Source organism: Chiloscyllium plagiosum, chromosome 9, assembly GCF_004010195.1.
Source record: "Chiloscyllium plagiosum isolate BGI_BamShark_2017 chromosome 9, ASM401019v2, whole genome shotgun sequence".
Taxonomy (NCBI): domain Eukaryota; kingdom Metazoa; phylum Chordata; class Chondrichthyes; order Orectolobiformes; family Hemiscylliidae; genus Chiloscyllium; species Chiloscyllium plagiosum.
The window spans coordinates 67,852,008-67,867,209 of NC_057718.1; the positions used below are offsets into that span (position 1 = coordinate 67,852,008).

The following is a 15,202-nucleotide window of genomic DNA, read 5'->3' on the forward strand; positions in this document are numbered from 1 at the left end:
TTCAAGCACTGAGTAAAAAGAATTACTCCTGCCATTGGCTCAATATGTTTTTCATGCTTTATAAATTCAATCTTAGTTTCAAATTGTTAAGTATTTTGGTGGGTGTCACTAAATAATAGATTTGATTTTGATTGAAAATTGCTTTAATGCACACTTCTTTCTATAATTTGCTTGGGGAGTCCTTAGTTCAACAAAAGAGAGTGAGAGGTTAAAATCCACTTTAATGTTGTTTCTCAGCAGCCTGCCTTGATATGCGGATATTTTCTTCTCTGAAATACAATATTTGTACATCTTTTCATTGTAGTGAATATGCAAAGGTTTGCCTTTTACAGAAATATGAAGGAAATTTCTCATTCTCAAACTTCACTGAACCACATTTTCTGCAACTTATTGTCCGTTGTGAGACAGAAAATTGTAAATCCAATGATCCATTTTCTCTGATTAAAACAGGGTATAATCAGTTCTGCTGTAACACAGTAGTTGCTGTCTTGTGCAATCCCGTGTTATAAGAAAATTGCATAACAGCAGTACCATTTAAAGTAATGGGGCTGGAATCACGTTATAACCAACATATGCTTTAAAATTTCACATTTTAGAAACAAGGTGCCCAATTCGTCAATCATGTTTTAGTGAATTCTTGTTAACAAAATACGGGTTACAGCAGAACAACCTGTAATTTTCTTCAACATTGGCTATGCTTAGAACAGTATATGATAATGCAATGTTAATCAAGAATGATTTAGATGAATAATTAATGGTTACCATTTGCAAAGATTAGAATATGAACCGTTTATTTGCTGTTCAATTACATATTGTGTGCGTGGACTGCAAAGTAATGTATTCAGATGAAAATTATCTTTATTACAGTTTTGGTGGAAGGAGCTTCCATTTAAACATGCAGGATGGGATATTGCAATTAGATAAACACCAAACTTGTAAGAATGAGTATGTGTTTGTTGGTGGAATGGTATTTGCCATTGAGAGTGGACCTATACCACAAGTAAATAAATTTATAACAGTTTTGTTTATTTCCTAAGCAACCTGTTTAAAATTGTTAAGACACATCTCTAGAGTGGGTGGGACTTGAACTCAGGCCTCCTGGCCCAGAGGTAGGGACAGTACCCCAACACCACAAGAATCGCCCATAATTCCTAACTGAAATGGGAATAGGTTGAAGAAGTTGAACTATAAGGAGAGACTAAAAAGGCTTGGATTGTTTTCTTTGCAGCAGAGAAGACTTGTTTGGGGGGGTGGGGGGGAGGGGTGGAGAAGGAAGCATGATTGAAGTGTATAAGATTATGAATGATATGCACAAAGTAAATAGAGAGTATCTGTTTCTCTTGGGAATAGTTTAGAGTAAGGGGCAGGAGTTTGAGAGGGAATTTGGGGAAAAACGTTTTGACTAATCGGGTGGTGGGAATCTGGAATGCCCTGCCTGATAAAGTAGTGAAGGCCAGAAACCTTGCAGCTTTTTCAAAAAATAAATTGGATGACCATTTCAGATGACATAACATTCAAGGATATGGGACAATTGCAGGAAATTGGGATTAGTGCACATTTAGTGGTAGTTATGTCAGTGCACACTCAATTGGCTGAAGGGCCTTTCCTGCATTCTATGAATCTATAAAATAGATACTTTTAATCAACTTGATCAGACATGTTATGACACATGTCTGTCCCACTAAGTGGGATACCTGCTTTTAAGCTGAATAGCATTATTATTCATGTGTGACATTCCAGATTCCCACCACTGCTGAATGAAAAAGTTTTTCCACAAATCCTCTCTGAAACTCCTGCCCCTTACTCGCAAACTATGCTGCTCTTGTGATTGACCCTCAACCAAGGGAAACAGCTAGTCTCTATTCACATATGTGACACCACTATTTCCAGTCAAAATGTAAGTGATTGGATAGTTATCCTAATCATGCCTAGACTGCACTGTTGTATATGACTGGAATTAATTTTATAGTAATAATTTATATATAGCTATATTCCATAATTTCAATCCTAAAGCTTGAAACTCCTGGTATTTTGATAATCAGTAATTCTGTTTTCATCAGCATGGAGTTCTGCTTATGTAGTTTGCAGAAGCTGTTTTTAATCAGACACTGCAGATTCTTTTTGTATTGTAGACTATTTGCTGTATTTCTGAATAAATATAGTTTGCTATAAATCCAGCCCAGTCTCCAATTTATTGGCTGACACAGTATAGTTTGTTGATAGACTTATTGGTGTCAATTGATATTTTGAGTAGCAGAGGAAACAATTAAAATCATGTCTACTTCACATTGCATAATTGTGTATATTCGCAGGTGTGTGTTGAAAGATACTGGGGAGGGCTACTGTTAGTACCTCAGATGCATAGAGATGTACAGGACGGAAACAGACCCTTCGGTCCAACTTGTCCACATCGACCAGATATCCTAAATTAATCTAATTCCATTTGACAGCATTTGGCCTGTATCCCTCTAAATCCTTCCTGTTCATAAACCCATCCAGGTGCCTTTTAAATATTAAAATTCCCACAACACCACGTTATACTCCAACAGGTTTATTTGGACAAAAAGCTTTCAGAGTGCTGCTCCTTCATGAGGAAGCAAGGAGCAGTGCTCCGAAAGCTTGTACTTTCAAATAAACCTGTTGGACTATAAGAGTTGAAAAATGTGGTGCTGGAAAAGCACAGCAGGCCAGGCAGCATCCGAGGAGCAGGAGAATCGACGTTTCGGGCATAAGCCCTTCTTCAGGAAGGGCTTATGCCCGAAACGTCGATTCTGCTGCCAGTTCTGTTTGTAAATGGTAGCTCATTCATCTTTTGGAAAAAGATTAGTATGTGTGGCAATAATTTAAAAAATGTAAGTGTTTTGAAAGTAGACTCAAAGTTTGCAGTTCGCAAACTTGCAATTGAAGTTAAACTAAAGTCAAGCAATAATATTCTGCTGTGAATAGCATTGGTTGGAAGCAAGAAAAACTGTATCATCTAATTCTTCCTTTTTAAATTTTTGGAACTAAAAATTCAAATATTTAACTTGATTAATTGATCTTACATATAGTATTTGTAGAAGGAGCCTTGGGACAGTCACAGCTGCATTTCATTGTAGACTAGAAAGTGTTCACAATATTCGTGAATTGTTATTTGCTCCAAGTGCTCACACAGGAATGTGCCTTCCCAAAAAAAAGGAAGAAGTTAAACAGAAGTAATGATTTCTAAACTGCAAAAGTTCAAAAGGGCTGACAGTTGAACTGATTAGATTAGATTCCTTACAGTGTGGAAACAGGTCCTTCAGCCCAACAAGTCCACACCGACCCTCCTAAGAGTAACCCACCCAGACCCATTTCCCTCTGACTAATGCACCAAACACTATGGACAATCTAGCATGGCCAATTCACCTGACCTGCACATTTTTGGACTGTGGGAGGAAACTGGAGGACCTGGAGGAAACCTGCGCAGACACTGGCAGAATGTGAAAAATCCACACAGACAGTCTCCCAAGGTTGGAATTGAACCTGGGTCCCTGATGTTGTGTGGCAGCAGTGCTAACCACTGAGCCACTGTCCCGCTCCTAGGCAGGGGTAAATGCTATTTATCATACTAAAGATTATAGGAACTGTACCACCTAAGAATTAACTACTATGTTCATAAGATGGTTGGTATGTTAATATGTTAGTGTTGAAATATGGTGTTGGCAAAAGCACTGCAGGTCAGGCAGCATCCAGGGAGCAGGAGAGTCGACGTTTTGGGATAAGCCCTTCAGCCAGAATGTGAAGGGGGAAGGGGGCTGTGAGATAGATAGGGGGGTGGGAGTGGGACTGGGGTAAAGGTGGATTGGATAGCAGTCGGTGGATGCAGGTGGGAGGTGATTGTGATAGATCAGTGGGGAGGATGGAGCAGATAGGTGGGAAGAAAGATGGATAGGTAGGTCAGGTCAAGAGGTCGGTGCTGGGTTGGACCTGGAATGGAGTGGGGAGACTTGCAAACTGGTGGTCAGTGTTGATGCCATGTAGTTGTAGGGTGCCGAGGCAGAAGATGAGGCATTCTTCCTCCTGTTGGCGGGTGGTTTTGATTTGGTGATGGAGGAGGGCCAGGATTTGCATGTCCTTGGGAGAGTGTGAGGGGGAGTTGAAGTGGTTGGCCACAGCGCAATGCGTACTGACCAGAGATGTTCTCTGAACAGCTCCACAAGTTGGTGCTTGAACTCCGTGATGTAGAGGAGGCTACATCAAAAGCAACGGATGCAATAAATGAGGTGGAAGGATATGCAGGAAAAGGGGTGCTGGATTTGAAATGATATTTTCGGGCCTTGGATGGAGGTGAGGGGGGAAATGTGGGTACAGGTTTTGTACTTCATGCAGTGGGGGGGAATAAGTGCCGGATTTAGAGGGTGGGTTGGTGAGAGCGTGGACCTAACGAGGGAGTCACAAAGGGAATGGTCTCTGTGAAATGCAGATAGGGGTAGGGAGGGAAATATATTTTTGGTGGTGGAGTCTGACTTAAGCTGATGAAAATGGCAAAAGATAATGCGCTGTATCTGGAGATTAGTGAGCTGGAATGTGAGGACCGGGGATTCTATCCTTGTTGTGGTTGGGGAGGTGGGGTTCGAGGACGGAGGTGCAGGAAGAAGAGGAGATGTGATGGAGGGCATTATTGATCACATGGGAAGGGAAATTGCAGTCCTGGAAATAGTAGGGCAACTGGGATGTAGTGGAGTGGAATTGCTCCTCCTGGGAGCAGATTTGGCAAAGGAATTGGGAGTCAGGGATTGCAGTTTTATAGGAGGTAAAGTTGGAGGAGGTGTAGTCAAGGTAGCTGTGGGAGGATGTTAGTTTGAAATAATCAAGGATGGGCAGGACTGGCAGCTTAATGTTCCAGGATGCAAATGCTGTAGGGGGGATAAAAAGGGAGGCAAGAGGGGTGGGGGAGTGGCATTTTTGATAAGGGATCGCATTACAGCTGTGCTGAGGGAGGATATTCCTGGAAATACATCCAGGGAAGGTATTTGGGTGGAGCTGAGAAATAAGTAAGGGATGATCACCTTATTGGGATTGTATTATAGATCCCCTAATAGTCAGAGGGAAATTGAGAAACAAATTTGTAAGGCAATCTCAGCTAACTGTAAGAATAATAGGGTGGTTATGGTAGGGGATTTTAACTTTCCAGGTATAGACTGGGGCTGCCAAAGTGTTAAGAGTTTAGATGGAGAGGAATTTGTTAAGTGTGTACAAGAAGATTTTCTGATTCAGTATGTGGATGTACCTACCAGAGAAGGTGCAAAACTTGACCTACTCTTCGGCAGAGCAAGTGACTGAGGTGTCAATGGGGGAGCACTTTAGGGTCAGCGACCACAATTCTATTAGATTTAGAATAGTGATGGAAAAGGATAGACCAGATCTAAAAGTTGAAGTTCTAAATTGGAGAAGGCGAATTTTGATGGTATTAGGCAAGAACTTTCAAAAGCTGATTGGGGGCAGATGTTCGCAGGTAAAGGGACAGCTGGAAAATAGGAAGCCTTCAGAAATGAGATAACAAGAATCCAGAAGAAGTATATTGCTGTTAGGGTGAAAGGAAAGGCTGGTAGGTATAGGGAATGCTGGATGGCTAAAGAAATTGAAGGTTTGGTTAAGAAAAAGAAGGAAGCATATGTCAGGTATAGACAGGATAGATCGAGTGAATCCTTAGAGTATAAAGGAAGTAGGAGTATACTTAAGAGGGAAATCAGGAGGGCAAAAAGGGGATATGAGATAGCTTTGACAAGTAGAGTTAAGGAGAATCCAAAGAGTTTTTACAAATACATTAAGGACAAAAGGATTACGAGGGAGAGAATAGGGCCCCTCAAAGATCAGCAAGGTGGCCTTTGTGTGGAGCCACAGAAAATGGGGGAGATACTAAACGAGTATTTTGCATCAATATTTACTGTGGAAAAGTATATGGACGATATAGAAAGTAGCGAAAAAGATGGTGACTCCTTGCAAAATGTCCAAATTACAGAGGAGGACGTGCTGGATATCTTGAAATACATAAAGGTAGATAAATCCCCAGGACCCGATCAGGTGTACACTAGAACTCTGTGGGAAGCTAGAGAAGTGATTGCTGGACCTCTTGCTGAGATATTTGTATCATCGATAGTCACAGGTGAGGTGCCAGAAGACTGGAAGTTGGCTAACGAGGTGCCACTGTTTAAGGGTGGTAAAGACAAGCCAGGGAACTATAGACCAGTGAGCCTGATGTCAGTGGTGGACAAGTTGTTGGAGGGAATCCTGAGGGACAGGATATATATGTATTTGGAAAGGCACGGACTGATTAGGGATAGTCAACACGGCTTTGTGCGTGGGAAATCATGTCTCACAAACTTGATTGAGTTTTTTGAAGAAGTAACAAAGAAGATTGATGAGGGCAGAGTGGTAGATGTGATCTATATTGGCTTCAGTAAGGCGTTTGACAAGGTTCCCCATGGGATACTGGTGAGCACGGTTAGATCTCACGGAATAAAGGGAGAACTAGCCATTTGGATACAGAACTGACTCAAAGGTAGAAGACTGAGGGTGGTGGTGGAGGGTTGTTTTTCAGACTGGAGGCCTGTGGCCATTGGAGTACCACAAGGGTCGGTGCTGGGTCCTCTACCTTTTGTCATTTATATAAATGATCTGGATGCGGGCATAAGAGGTACAGATAGTAAGTTTGCAGATGACACCAAAATTGGAGGTGTAGTGGACAGCGAAGAGGGTTACCTCCGATTACAACAGCATCTTGACCAGATGGGCCAATGGGTGCTGCATTTTGAGAAAGCAAATCTTAGCAGGACTTATACACTTAATGGTAAGATCCTAGGGAGTATTGCTGAACAAAGAGACCTTGGAGTGCAGGTTCATAGCTACTTGAAAGTGGAGTCGCAGGTAGATAGGATAGTGAAGAAGGCGTTTGGCATGCTTTCCCCTATTGGTCAAAGTATTGAGTACAAGAGTTGGGAGGTCATGTTGCGGCTGTACAGGGCATTGGTTAGGCCACTGTTGGAATATTGCGTGCAATTCTGGTTTAGGGTGAGAGGGGAAAGCTATAAAAGAGACCTAAGGGGCAACTTTTTCACACAAAGGGTGGTGCATGTATGGAATGATCTGCCAGAGGATGTGGTGGAGACTGGTACAATTGCAACATTTAAAAGGCATCTGGATGCGTACGTGAATAGGAAGGGTTTGGAGGGATATGTGCCGGGTGCTGACAGGTTGGACTAGATTGGGTTGGGATATCTATTTGACATGGATGGGTTGGACCTAAGGGTCTGTTTCCATGCTGTACATCTCTATGACTCTAAATGGCCGTGTTGAGTTGGTCACCAGAGACAGACGGGTCCAGGAAGGGGAGGGAGGTGTCAGAGATGGTCCATGTGAACTTGAGGTCAGGGTGGAAGCTATTGGTGAAGTTGATGAGCTGTTCAACCTCCTCATGGGAGCACGAGGTGGCGCCAATGCAGTCATCAATGTAGCGCAGGAAAAGGTGGAGATGGTGGCGTTGCTAGTTATTTGAATATATGTTTATCTAACCATATGCATCACAGGAAATGATGTAATGTCATGTGTCCTAGTCATGCACAGTCAATATTTGTAAATAAAGTTTACTTTCCAGCCTTGTGATGGTGGTCTATCATGTCTTGCATTGGTTGCCTTGGCAGGGTTGTGTGGTGTTGTGGTTGCTGTTCTCCTGAAGGCTGGGCAGTTTGCTGCAAATTATTTGAGGTTTGGTTATTTGAAGGTGTGAAGTAGAGGTATAGGCCAATGTTGTCTACCTCATATGATGCAGGAAAGGATGTCCCGAGATATGGTATATTGGCGTGTTCGTTGGAACACTACAGAAACAGATAAATGGGCACTGTCCAAGAATCACCAGGCAAGAGTGTTGCCTCCCAGTCAGGGAACACTTCAGCAGTCAAGGACTTTCAGCCTCTGATCTTCAGGTAAGCGTCCTCCAAGGCGTCAGTCTTCACAGTGGAAGACATGAGTGGTATCCCAAAACTTCGAGAGTGAGGGGCAGAGCTGAGTATGGTGGCCATCACCAAGGAGAAGGTGCTAGAAAAACTGAAAGGTATGAAAGTGGATAAATCACCTGGACCAGGTGGACTACACCCTAGAGTTCTAAGGGAGATAGCTGAAGAAATAGTGGAGGCATTAGTGGAGATAGTGAATTTTCAGGATTCGCTAGAGTCCGGGAGGGTCCCATAGGACTGGAAAATCAAACGTGACACCCCTGTTTAAAAAGAGAGTAAGGCAAAAGATGGAAAATTACAGATAGATTGGCCTGACTTCCATTGTGAAGGATGAAATTTCTGAAATACTTGAAAGTGTATAGTAAAATAGGGCAAAGTCAGCATGGTTTCATCAAGGGGAGGCCATGCCTGACAAACCTGCTCAAATTGTGTGAGGAAGTAACGAGCAGGTTAGACTAAGGAGAGCCAATGCATGTTATCTACCTGGACTTAGAGACCACCTTTGACAAGGTGCCGCATAGCAGGCTACTGAGTAAGATAACAGCTCACGATGTTAGAGGCAAGATGCTCGCATGGATAGAAGTTTGGCTGTCTGGCAGAAAGCAGAGAGTGGGTGTAAAAAAACTCTTTCTCAGGATGGCAGCCAATGGTGGTGTTCCGCAAGGCTCAGTTTTGAGACCACACCTTTTCACTTTATGCATTAATAAGCTAGATGAAGGAACTGAGGGCATTCTGGCTAAGTTTGCAGATGATACAAAGATAGGTAGAGGGAAAGGTAGCATTGAGGCGGGGAGGCTGCAGAAGGATTTGGACAGGTTAGGAGAGTGGGCAAAAAAGTGGCAGAAGGAGTACAATGTGGCAAAGTATGAGGTTGTGGAATTTGGTAGGAGGAATAGAGGCATGGATTATTCACTAAATAGGGAGAAAATTCAGAAGTTTGAAGTGCAAAGAGATTTGGGAGTTCTAGTGCAGGATTCTCTCAGGAAAACCTGCAGGTTGAGTCAGTTGTTAGGTGAAAAATGTGATGCTGGAAAAACACAGCAGGCCAGGCAGCATCCGAGGAGCAGCTGAATCAATGTTTTGGGCATAAGCCCTTCTTCCAACCTCACTTTCTCCTGAGTGAGTTGTGAGGAAAGCAAATGCAATGATGCCATTTATTTTGAGCGGACTTGAATATAAAAGCAGGGATGTACTTATGAGGCTCTGTAAGGCTCTGGTCAGGCCACATTTGGAAAATTCTGGGCGGTTTTGCACCTCATATCTCAGGAAGGATATACTGGCCTTGGAGCATGCTCAGAGGAGGTTCACAAGAATTGTCCCAAAAATGAAAAGCTTAACATATGAGGAACATTTGGGGACTCTGGGTCTATACTGAATTGAGTTCAGAAGGATAAGGAGGGATCTAATTTGAAACATAGATAATACTGAATAGCCTGTACAGAGTGGATGTTCGGAAGATGTTTCCATTGATAGGAGAGACTCGGACTCGAGGGCGCAGCCTTAGAATAAAGGGAAGACCTTTTAGAATGGAGATAAGGAGAAACTTCTTCAGTTAGAGTGTGGTGAATCTATGGAATTCATTGCTACATAAGCCTGTGGAGGCTAGGTCATTGAGTATAGTTAAGACTGTGATAGGTTCTTGAGCATCAAGGGGTTCAAGGGACAGGTAGAAAGTGGGAGAATGGGTTTGAGAAACTTATCAGCCATGATTGAATTGCAGGTTCAATGGGCTGAATGGCCTAATTTCTGCTCCACTGTCTTATGGTCTTATGATTTAAGGCAGTCTTCGAGATACCTAACAACACAAAATCACCAAGCAGAAACTGATAGCCAAGTTCGGTACCCATGGGGATGGCCTTCACTGCGCTCTTAGGTTCATGGCACATTTGGGTTCATGATGCATGTAACCCCATCATACTGTTCTATGTTTGGATAATCTTCCTTACTGTTCTGTTTTGACACTATCACCTTGATAACTTGTTATGATTGCTCTACCTTAATTAGTTTGTACAGTTTTGGATCATTTGTGACTTTGGTTAGACCCTTGATTAGCTTCCACAACATGTACACAGAAGTGTCTGATATCCCAGATAAATTCAAATTGCAAATAGAGTTATGTTTCTCAGACCTCAAAATCTGTTATACTTATGTTATTCCAGCTATTTGGTTTGTCTCTAGCACCATCTTATGATGGATTATTTTGTAGTTATCTGTCTACCTTAATTAATCAGATCATACGTCATCCCTTCACTTGCTGTTCAGCTGTTGACACTTTACTCTCACTGTTTGACACTTTTGATCACCTGCAAAGATTTATTCTTCAGCCTGTCTACGCTCCACTCACACCATCTGTACTATATTTGACACTGAATTACCTGGAATTATTTTGCAATTATCTCTCCATTTATAAATTCTGTGCCTGTGTTCTTCCCTCCACTTCACCTGACAAAAGAGCAGCACTCCAAAAGCTTGTGATTTCAAATAAAACTGTTGGACTATAACCTGTTGTAATGTGACTTCTGATTCTCAATGCACTAGTCTAAGATCCTAGATAATGCAACTTGGGGGCACAACACTGGTGAATTGGCAGCATTAACAAACAGCTTCACCAGAGTGTTGTATTTGGGTGATACCTTTGAATTGGGGTTTATTGTAACGTATGAGTTAAGACCTAGAATAATTAGAGCATATTCTGAATTTGTCCTGCTTTGGCAGAACAAAATCATTTGCAGCCCTAGCTGGAGAGACCACCGTTTGGGTGAAGATTTATTTTCTTTTCAGCTGTTATATACTTAAACATCATTAGCCAACTTGTTACCAGAACATCTCCCATATTCAAACTTAAAGCCCATGCTCCAGCAGCGTAGTCTCATCAGCATTGCTGTTAACTGCAAGTCAGAGGGTTATTCCAGGAGATGAATAGAATTAAAAGGCTGATATTATGGCAGGTAGCTTCCCCAAGATGTACAGAGAAGTGGCTGATGTCCAAGATAAATTTAAGCTGCAAATGGAGTTATGCTTCTCAGACCTCAAAGTTGTAGCAGTGAGAAATTGGTAATTAAACTAACAGTTGCTGCAGGAAATGACTGGCTGCACAGGATGTACATCTGTAGTTTCTCAGACTTTGAACAGAAGGGTCCTGCAAGATTATGACTGAGGACTGCAGATGCTGGAAATCAGAGTCTAGATTAGAGTGGTTCTGGAAAAGCACAACAGGTCAGGCAGCTTCCGAGGAGCAGGAAAATCGATATTTCGGGCAAAAGCCCTTCATCAGGAAATTCCTGATTTTCCTGCTCCTCAGATGCTGCCTGACCTGCTGTGCTTTTCCAGCACCACTCCTGTAGGATTATGGTCAGTATCAGAAATATGCTTGATGTGGAAGCAAATTTTAGAAAATGTTGCCTAGAACTCGTGCAATATAGGCAGAAAATTAATGAATGCGTAGATGATTTTGTTATCTCATGTAGCAAGACATAAAAGAACACAATATCATGAATGGAGAACTCTCAGAATGCATTATGGAGTCTGTCATTACATCTACTGACATAGAGGTACCTGTAGAAAGATGTCTAGGAAAAACCAAGGGTAAAGAGAAGATGCTACAAGATGAATGTAAAAACAAAGCCATTATATCTGTTAGCCTTGGAGTCTGTAATGCCTATTGGTGTGATATGCAGGATAGCCAAACAAAATGAGGTGAGTAGTAATTGCAGGTCTTTCTCAAACTGCAGAAATGCCTGATGTGTGCAAGGCCTGTGTATTTAGAGGACACAAGGCGAATCGCATAAAGTCCATTAGCAAGAATATAGGGAGAAGGAACTGCAGATAATGTAATAGCAAAAATACAGCAACCAGAGGTGAAAGCTGGAAAAATCTACCACAGAAGCGCCAAGCTATCCATGATATGGTAGAGCACTTGACCAAACTGGATGAGCTGGATCAAAGTGTAGATACTTTAAACACACAGCTGTTTCATATCATCACCCTCGTGGACAGGTTAATTCTGTAATGTTTATTACCTTTGCAACACTGCAGATTGTTTGCCCAATTAAGGTTCGGAGATATCCATGAAGAATTTTTCATTAAGGTGAAGAATGACATAGTTGATTCCGAGTCTAGGGTCCTGAATCTAATTAGAGGAAACTATGATGGTATAAGACACAAGCTGGCTATGATAATTTGTGGAGTATTACTTTAAAGTGATATCAGTGGATAAGCAATGGCGAACATTTAAAGAATATATAGAGGAATTGCAAAAATTCATTCTTGTCTGACACAAAAATGAAATGGGAAAAGTGGCCTGGTCATGCTAACCAGGAAAATTAAGAAATTTTGTTTGGACCTGAGGTAGATTGGAGAAAAAGAGCAGTAAACCTGAGGCTTAGAAGCACAGGAGAACAAACAAATTTATTAAGAGGGAAAAAATAGAATAAGAGAGTGAGCTTGTGGGGAATATGCAGACTGATTCTAAAAGCTTCTATAGGCATCTGAAGAGAAGATTAGTAAAGATAAATATAGGCAGCTTACGATCAGAAACAGGGAAAGTTAGAATGGAGAGCAAAGAGATGACAGATGAATTAAATATTCATTTTGGTTCACAAAGGAGATATATTTAATATCTTTTTAAAAATGTTGGGGAATATATCTAGTGTAAGAGGGGAGCTGAAGAAAATATTAGTGGCGAAATGGCATTCGGAAAATTGATGGGATTAAAGGCTAACTACCCCAGGGCCAAACCATCTGCAGCCCAGAGTGCTTAAGGAGGTGGTCCTCAAAATAGTGGATGTATTGGTCATTTTTCAAGATTCTATGGACTGTTAAATAGTTCCCATGAATTAGAGTGTAGCTTAAGTAACCTCACTATTTTAAAAAAAGGTAGAGAGAAAGCAGGGAACTATAGCCTAACATCAGTCATAGGAAAAATGCTAGAGTCCATTATAAAAGATAATAGCAGAGCCCTTGGAAAACATTGCCAGGGTTAGATGGGCGTCATGGATTTTTGAAAGGGAAATAACGCTTAACAAGTCTATTAGTGTTTTTTGAGGATGTAACTAGTAGAGGTGATAAGGGAGAACTAGTGAATGTGGTTTACTTGGACTTTTAGAAGGCCTTTGACAAGAGTTAGCGTGTAAATTAAAGCTTGTGGAATTGGAGGTAGTGTACTCTCGTATGAGGTATGAAAGGGTAATTTTCTAAGTGGCAGCCAGTTACCAGTGAGTTACCACAGAGATCAGTGCTTGGATCCCAGTTGTTCAAAAGATATATTAGCGATTTTAGATGAGGGAACTAAATGTAATAGCTCCATGTTTGCAAATGACACAAAACTGGATGGGAAGGTGAACCGCGAGGAAGATGCAGAGATGCTTCAGTGTGATTCGGAGAAATTTAAATCAGTGGGCAAATGCATGACAAATGAAGTATAGTGTGGATAGTTGTGAGGTTATTCATTTTGATCTCAAAAACAAGCAGATTATGATCTGAACAATGAAAGGTTGCGAAAGGTGACAGTGCATCAAGACCTGGGTGTCCTTTCAGCATCAGTTGCTGAAAGTTAGCATGTAGGTGGGGTAGTCAAATGGTACGTTGGCCTTCACAGTGAGTGGATTTGAGTGCAGAGCAGGGATGTTTTCTCTCAATTGTATAGGACCTTGGTGAGACCACACGTGGAATATTCTGAGAGGTTTTGGTATACTTATCTGAGAAGGATTAGATTAGATTAGATTACTTACAGTGTGGAAACAGGCCCTTCGGCCCAACAAGTCCACACCGACCCGACGAAGTGTAACCCACCCAGACCCATTCTCCTACATTTATCCCTTCACCTAACACTATGGGCAATTCAGCATGGCCAATTCACCTAACCTGCACATTTTTGGATTGTGGGAGGAAACCCGGAGGAAACCCACGCAGACACGGGGAGAATGTGCAAACTCCACACAGAGAGTCGCCTGAGGTGGGAATTTAACCCGGGTCTCTGGCGCTGTGAGGCAGCAGTGCTAACCACTGTGCCACCGTGCCGTGTTCAGGCCGTGGAAGGGATGCACTGAAAGATTACCACATCGATTCCTGGGATGGCAGGATTGATATACGAAGAGAGATTGGATTGGTTAGGATTGTCTTCACTGGAGTTTAGAAGAATGAGGTGAAGCAAGTAGAAACCTATAAACCTATAAGACTATACAGGTTAAACACAAAAGGATGTTCCCATTGACCAAGGAGTCCAGAACCAGGTATCACTGATAAAGTATATAGGTAGGCCATTTAGGTCTGAGATGAGGAGAAATGTCTTGCCCCAAAGAGTGGTGAGTCTGTGGAATTCTCTGTCACAGAAAGTGGTTGAGACCAAAGTATTGAATGTTTATAAGAAATAGATAGGTATAGTTAATAGGACTAAGGGGACCAAAGAGTACAGGGCAAAAACAAGAACAGGGTACGAAATTAGATGATCAGCCACAATCAAGTTGAATGGTGGAGTTGGCTCGAAGGTCTGAATAGCCTTCTCCTATTCCTTTTGTTTCTAACAGCGCGTGAAGAATGAGGTAGATACAAAAGCTAGCACTCTCTGTATCCTTGAGAGTGTATAACGGTATTGAGAGAGAGGGGAATCAGTGGATTAATCCACCAGGCTAAAGGTCATGGGCTAGAATGGACTGCCAATACATTTTTTCGATACCTTAAACCTACAATGCAGTGGAATGGATTCAACCTTATTCTGGGCAGGCATTTTATGAAGTGGACCTGTAAAGACGAACCTTAGTAGTTTTTCACCTTAAAGAAGGGTATGTCGTTATCTCATTGGCCCTTAGTCAACCAGTAATTTTCATTTCCTTTATGTAAATTTCTGGTTTCTTTTTGAGAACCTCAATGAAACCTGTCTCTTGCACTCTTTCAGTTTGTTCCTGGTCGTAATCTTTCACCATGCAAAATGTGTTCCCTCATACCACCTTCACCGATCACTTTAAATCTGTGAGCTCTTGACTCTTATCCCTTTCTTCGAAGAGAACAGTTTCCATCTGTTCACTGTCTCTCAAACATTTGTGATTTTGAATGCCAATCAAATCTCCTCTGAACTGCGCTGTTATAAGAACAACACCAGCTTCTCCAATCTATCCACCCAACTGAAGTCCTTCATCCCTGGAGCGATTCTAATAAATCCTGTCTACACCCCCCCTTAAACCCTTCATATCTTTCCTCAAGTGCCATGTCCGGAATTGGACAAAATGCTTAGT

At 41.9% G+C, this 15,202-nt stretch overlaps 1 protein-coding gene across 2 annotated transcripts in view; it reads left to right on the forward strand.

Annotated features, from left to right (window-relative positions):
- Positions 1-15,202, forward strand: part of arid1b (AT rich interactive domain 1B (SWI1-like)) — a 583,262-nt gene that overhangs the window by 245,416 nt on the left and 322,644 nt on the right. The gene's annotated exons all lie outside the window — the stretch shown is intronic.